The sequence below is a fragment of the Monopterus albus genome, unplaced genomic scaffold (genome assembly GCF_001952655.1).
Source record: "Monopterus albus unplaced genomic scaffold, M_albus_1.0 scaffold212.1, whole genome shotgun sequence".
NCBI classification, from domain to species: Eukaryota; Metazoa; Chordata; class Actinopteri; order Synbranchiformes; family Synbranchidae; genus Monopterus; species Monopterus albus.
In genome coordinates this window covers 1,014,389-1,021,969 of record NW_018128092.1, presented here as the reverse complement: position 1 = coordinate 1,021,969, position 7,581 = coordinate 1,014,389, and positions in this window count along the sequence as shown.

Below are 7,581 nucleotides of genomic sequence, written 5' to 3'. Positions count from 1 at the left end.
CCCCTTCCCCATGCCCCTCCCCATCGGCCAACCTCGGCCAGTCGGACCCGGGAGGAGTTGGAGGGGGAGGAGGCCCGGGAGGGGGCACACCCAAGCTCCAGGCTTTACACGCCCAGTATTGCCACGTCAACAGTGGAGGAGGCGGAGTCAGTGTTATTGGGCATCACCAGCAGCAGACACCACCCCCACCCTACCACCACCATCACCGCTACCACATGCAGAGCGTCCCACAGCACCACGCCCTCTCGCACAGGTTCTCCGTGTCCCCGCACTCCCCTCTCACCCCCACCACCCCGCACGGACTCTACCACTCGCACCCTATGTCTGGGAGGCCAGGTGGAGGCGCCAAACTCCCGCTAACCATCTCGCACTCTCAGCCCCACCCCCACGCTCACACACACTCTCACAACCACGCCATGCACACACACTCCCCCCTCAGCCCCTCCCCCTCCGCATCTCCCGCCACCCACTTCATCTTCGCCACCCCACCACCCCAGACTCCCTCGGCACGCCTCGTCAGCCAGACGCCCCCACAGCCCTACGGCCCTCAGTATCCACCCCTCTCCTCCATCCCTCCTCCCCCTCCACACTCTCCCTTACCGCCCCCATCAACCGCCCCGCTCTCCCCGCACCCAGGGGCAGCGGGAGGACAAGGGAGCGGCCCCAAATCGAAACCCGCCAGCCGGATCAGCACAGTCGTGTGAGGAGGCAGAAGCCAAGGGCGGTGGTCCGCCACCCCGCCTTGGGCCACCAGGGGGTGGTAATAAGAGGAAGCAGGAGAGGGAAGAGGAGAGGAGGAGGAGGGCACATGCAGGTGTATCAAAATGGCCGCCTGATGAGGAGGAGAGCAATGAGAGTGGGACAGAGGAAGTTACTCAGCCTGTGTTACTTTCATATCCACTTCCCTGGAAGGTAGACAGACTCCCACAAGTAGTGAAAGACATTTGTTGACCAACTTGTATCTTGCAGGGACAAATTCTCCTGGAAAACCTGCCAACGAAGCATCTGGCACCAAGAACAAACATAACTGCGTTTTCCGTCAGATGAAGCTGAAGAAAACTTTCATGTGGTCCTGCGGCCTTGGTGAAAATCTACTCATCTCTCCTTTGTAGTGCCCTTCAGAGGTGGCCCAGGACTCCAAAGTACATGTCTGTAGTTCTTCATTGACAGAGCCAGTGTTTGTGTCATATTGTGAGTAAGAAGTTGTGAGTTGCTGTAATGGACGAATGGTTCAGGGACCAGACGTGGAGGGAACAGTGCCTGGGAATTAAATGCAAGAGTTACTGCTCGATGCTAACACTATGTATGGTCTTGGTTGACGGGAGAGTTCAGGTTTTTAGGAAGCCTGAGGATGGGACAAGTCCTTTAATTATAGTCCAAAAATCACACTTGTCTTGCACCACTTTCTTTTTTGTACAAAAATCATTTGTACCATTGTTTGGTTATTGACATATTGACAAGCCATGAGGTTTTACCTGACAAGCAGAAGCAGTTAGCATTCCTGTGGTAAGGTTTCTGTGTTTTAGACAGGCATGCATGATCAATAGCTAGTGAGCATCAGTGTGTTTGTGGTTAATACTGCATAAGCCCCAATCCAGCATTTAATCGGCCATACGAAGTGCATTAGTGAAGTTTACTGAAGACTTTGCTTTCTATGTGGACAATTAACTTTTTTAAAAGTTTAAATAAGCCATCATAACCAAAACTACAGGGGACTTTTTACCTTTGTGTTTTGCATAGTAAAAGCCTTTAGTGTTTATGGAATACAGGGTTTCAGCAGAGGCGCTATACTGTTGTTCTGGACTGGGACAGTTCACATTTGACACTGTCATTATCCCAATAATTTATTCTTGTAAAGCAGGATTTATTTGACCGTTTGTGATACACCAGTGAATACCCTCCTCATTATCAAATATCACGGTATTTATGAAAACATAAGACTGAATTTGTCAGAAATGATACTTCAGCTGTATTTCATGCTAAATATTGTATGTGCCGCTCTATGTTGCCAGTGAAGGAGATTACGCTGAAAGGTGCCAAACAGGGTGCAGTCTGGGAGTATTTTGTATCTTTGGCTTGTCTGCCTTTAATGAAGCTTTGGAACTACAGTACCTAAACAGAGTCACACAGTCCCATACGTAAGGTCAGGACCGTGTTATTTCAATTTAATTCTGTTTTATTTGTATAGCGCCAAGTCAGAACAAAAGTCGTCACAGGACACTTTATAAAGTAAGGTCTAGCCCATACTATTATTATTATTATAGAGGGAAAACCCCATAAATACCCCTTGAGCAGCACTTGGCGACAGCAGCGAGTTAAAAATGTGGTTACATCAAACAAGATCTTCCCATTTCTCTGTACATACATTTCTCCAGTGGTTAGATTATGGAAAAGATTGACGGAGTTGGGTGGGAAATTACAGTTATAAAATCTAAAGGTGAAGTGTGTTATTAACAGAAACAGGCTATAGTATGCATAGTTATGATTTTATTAATGTGTAATCGCCAGAAAATAAGACTCATTGTGTTTTCTTTGGCTCAGAATGAGCCTTTTATATCTATCTTTGTTCACAATGAAAAAGCAGCTTGGATTTAGAAATACTTGGAAGATGAAGAAGTAACTTTAGAAACAAGAAGAAACTTTGTTGTGGCTTTAAGAACTATAATTTGAAAAAATGTTAGATCATAATCAGACTTTAACACAAGAAAAAAGAAGACAGGGCGACTCCCCATCATCAAAGGAACAACGACACGAAGAAATGGGACAGGCGACGGCGCAAGATGAGAATAAACACTGGTGTGGCCTTTCCCAGAGGGAAGCCCTGGATGAGAGACAGATGTTTCCAGAATGATGCTATGTTGTCTGGTTTCTGCTGGACAGGTAATTTAGCCTAACAAGTAAAGTTAACCAAACACAGTGGATTGCACAGGTTGTGTTTTTGCTTATTCTGCCCTCTAATGCCTTTTTTTTCCCCAGTAAAACTGTTCTAACTTTTTAAGTAGAGAAGCCATAAAATTGAGACAAATATTACTCATCCTCACAAAAGTATGGGAAATCTACATTACATATAGAGTTACAGTTGACTTATTATCAAGACAGTGATCTTATTAAACTGACTAAAATCCTTCCTGCTGTCTGAAGATCATAAGAAAATTAGGACATTAATAAAGGCTCTGATGTATTTGGCATTAACTTCACTATATTTTGAAGCTTTGAAAACACAGAATTGTGTGTGTGGCTGAACATAGTTTGTGAACATCTACAGACATTTACAAGTATTTGGCTGAGGATAAATTTCCAGTGATTAAACAGAATTGCTCACTATGTTTTGTTATGTTGCAAAATGATGAGGTGCCTTTCAAGCTGAGGGTTGGTACAGTATAAGATGATCATAAGAAATCATTTTAAATGATTTGTAGAATAGAGACAGTTCAGCATCTAAATCAATAATATGTTGAATGATTGTATCCTTTCATGTTAGTAAATATCAGACATTTACATTTTAATCTGGGTGAAGGACCGAGCCTTTCATGTCCCACATCATCCAACAGAGACACAAAGGAACCTGAAGACCAGACTTCATTTTGTTTTGAAGGACTTGCTAAGATCTCACTGGACTGGAGTGCCGAACATGTTTCGTCATCACACAGCACTTGAACAAACTCATTTTTACACATTATTTTTGCACTTGTGTTGAACCGACCATACCAATACTGAGGTGTATTTTCTCTGTCTCTCCATTTGATCACTGTTACTAGAGGTCAGGGCAAGAAGCTCATGATGCCTGGTAGAAAGTTTGTCAACCATTTGAACTATTTAACCAGCCGGTTGTACACCGATCAGAAAGAAGCCTCTCAGTGCTGGTTGTACTCCTGTCTAAACAAGCTGGTTTAGTCAGCCATATGAATATTTACCAGCACTTATCTAGTGGTTGATGGGAAATTCCTCTGGTGTTCTGAATGCAAACATTAATAACGCATTTCAGTTTTCCTGCTATTACATGAATGCACCAACTGTAGATATTACCTGTACAGTGTGTTCTATTTTCAATGAGGCCAACAGGATCGATCTTTAACTGAGGTTCAGAATTGCTTGACTTAACAAAATGTATGCTCTAAAAACCAAATGTTTATCAGGGTTCTTCAGGCTATTTGAGCATCTTAGGGTTTCTAACTAGAAAAATGACACAATAAAAATTCCTAAAATGTTTTTGTAGAAGCCCTTTGTATTTATGTTTTGTGGAGATGCAATTATAATGAATGGACAAAGTTCCTCAGGGAACCATCTCGGGTCCCATATTGTTTTTAATCTGAAGAACCCCTTTGACTTTTTAGAGTGTTCTGCTGATATTATTATCAATATTGTTGTGTGACAAGCTTCTACTAACATAATGTACTCCTTGGGCTGTTCTGTACTTTTAGCATTTTTAATTTTGTTATGTGTTTACAAGTGTGAGATGATTTTGTTTTCTTTTCTGATTTGGGCATCTTATTGAAGTACTAAAACCTTTTTAATTTTTATTATGTTTACCACAGAACCAAGAATTTTCTGTGACTGACACACAACTTGTTCTAATATTTTTAATACTGACTGTGATAATTACTTTAAACCACACCCCACATGCTCATGCAAACACATGCTCGCACAACTCTGAATCATCCAAGAGCCTCAGTAAATCCTCTCACCAACCTTTTAATGAAACAAGCAACAGTTTTGCTTAAAATAACCTTTTAAAACCATTGAAATAAACAGTACACATTGAACTGCTAGGAATTCTGGACCACTGGGTCCCCAACAGTCACCCACAGAAACACTTTGCACAGGTTTTATCTTAACACCATATCTAATCCAGTCTAAAACATTTCACTAAACACACTTGAAATAACAAGAGAAAGTTCTCGAGGATCACTAGATTTAACCTACCTCCTGAGGAAATACACAACATTTCACCCTGTTCCACAAAATGCCCAAGTTCAATCAAGCATATCCTCAGCCAAGTTCCCATTTTAAAGCCCTGTACCTCTGCTTTTTCATGTTGTGACTTATCAACTACAAATCGTATGTACTTTACATTACTGCCACCCATTTTATATTGATCAGTGTTCATTTCTGTAAAATAAAAATCTACTTGCAGAGACTTGGCAGGTTGCAGATAGTGTAGATAATCCATCACCGTCAACAGCTCCAAGCAACTGTTCCCCCCCCCCCCCCCACACACACACACACACATATACAGGATCCATAATATAGAAAAAGACCCCATGTAGCAAAAAGAAACAAAATAACTACAGGATATGCAGCTTTGTATCTAGTGTCACTGACAACACTTTGTATCCCTCTGCTTGAAGATGTTTTGGGTCTCATTATGGTCATCTTGTGTCTCTTTGTTTTTGTTTTGTGTCTGAGCACATTTTGCATCTCTTTGTGGTCATTTTGTGTCTCATTGTGTTGTGTGTGTGTCTTGGAATGTCATATCTCTGTGGACATTTTGCATTTCATTGTAAATGTTTTACATGTCTTTGTGGTCATTTTGCATCTTTATGGTGATTTTTCACCACTTTGTGGTTGTTTTGTGTCCTTTCTATGTCATTTTACATATATTTGTTTTTTTACATTTGTTTTTAGATGATCGGGGTCTGTTTATGGTCATTTTATGTCTGTGGTTGTTTTGCATAGTTTTATGTCTGGGTATATTTTGCATCGCCTTGTGGTAATTTAGTATCTCTTTTTGTGTGTTGTGGAACATGTTGCATTTCTTTGTGAACATTTAGCATCCCATATTTTACTTCTCTCTGGGAAATTTGTATCTCTTCGTGGTGATTTGTCATCACTTTTTGGTTCTTTAGCATCTCATTTTGTTTGTATGTCCTTCTGAGATATTTTGCAGGTGAAAACCAGGGGCCCAGTAGGCTCTTGGGCCCCTAGGCCTGAGCCTGGTAGACCCATTCAGTACTCCACCCATGCTGTTATTTGGCCCTTGTTGTCCAGGGCTAGAGCATATCCAGGCAGTGTTCGGTGCAGGAGGATGTTCAAACATATTCAGACATGATCTTGGCCTCCTGATGCATAGTTGTGAGTTGTGTTGAGTGCTTGGATGCTAATATACCCACTTACAGGCCTAGTTTACCATTATGTTTGTCAGAGTTTTCACTCTTTGTAAAGGACAGGCTATTTTGGAAACTAACAACACAAAATAGCTTCTTTTGACCATGTCGGTTTACTTTTTTTTTGTTAATTCTAAGGTTAACTTATGGACAACAAAGCTCAATGCAATACGTAAGGCAAACAAATATCAGTTCTCAAATATAATGGTTAAACGCAAATTCACTGTGACGGATTAGTTATCTGCAGTAGGATTCAAATCTCTACAAGTGGATTTTTGTTAAAATAAATTGCAATCACTGGCGTTTGGTTTGCAGAAGTAATGTACAGTATGTGCATTTAAAAACATGCAAAAACCTAGGTATGGTCTTTTAAATGCTCAATTTATTTATTTTTTCTGCCCGGGTCTGCTCTCCACTATTGGTTTGCATGTGGTATTTATTAGACTATCTGCACTGAATGAAACTGTATTATAAACATGAATGTACATAACCATTATTATATGAAAAATATGCGAGAACTCACTTTGCTCAGCAGCAGGAAGTTTGACAGGGTTTACATCATGAGTGGAAGATCAGATTTTTAACACCAAGAGAAACAGGTCTGGTCTGACTGCTGTAGGCAAAACAGAACTTTTTTTTCAAATCAAAGCACATCAGATCTGCTTCAAATAAGTTAAAAGTTGGATTCTGACATTCTTATGTAAAGACAGGTCTGTGCTGTGTGTATGTATACAAGGTCAAGATTCCTGAGGTCTAAGCTGGACCGATTTATGGAGAAAAAATATTTCTTGTTTATAATGTAGAACAAAGAGAGACTGGAGTAGTCCTTGTAAAATTGTATCAGTACAGTGTCAAATATGTGTCAACAGAGACAACATTATTTTAAAAATTATGTATGGAGATTTTAGCTGTGTATATAAATATATATTACTTGTACTTTGTTTTTGAAATTGCAGAGATATGAAAAAAGTGGAAATATTTATTGCTCTAAAGATATAAAAATCTGTTCATGTTGATGGAAACATGTGTCCTGTTTTGTTTGGGTGACTGTATTCACACACATACCAAATGATGGCAAATGTTTAGTGGTTCGGTAACAACACTGAAATAAAGCAGTTGAGTAACAGTCCAAAGCTTTCAGGAACACTTTAGGAAATACACTCATGTGCTTTGTTCTGAGTGAGATATTTATCAGCCTCCTATCTGCTTGTGAAGTACACAACTGGACTTTCAGCCTAGCTTAGCATAAAGACTGGAAGCAGGGGGAAACAGCTAGTCTGGCTATGTCCATCCATCCATTTTCCTCCGCTTATCCGGGACCGGGTCGCGGGGGCAGCAGTCTAAGCAAAGATGCCCAGACTTCCCTCTCTCCAGACACTTCCTCCAGCTCCTCCGGGGGAATGCTGAGGCGTTCCCAGGCCAGCCGAGAGACATAGTCCCTCCAGCGTGTCCTGGGTCTTCCCCGGGGCCTCCTCCC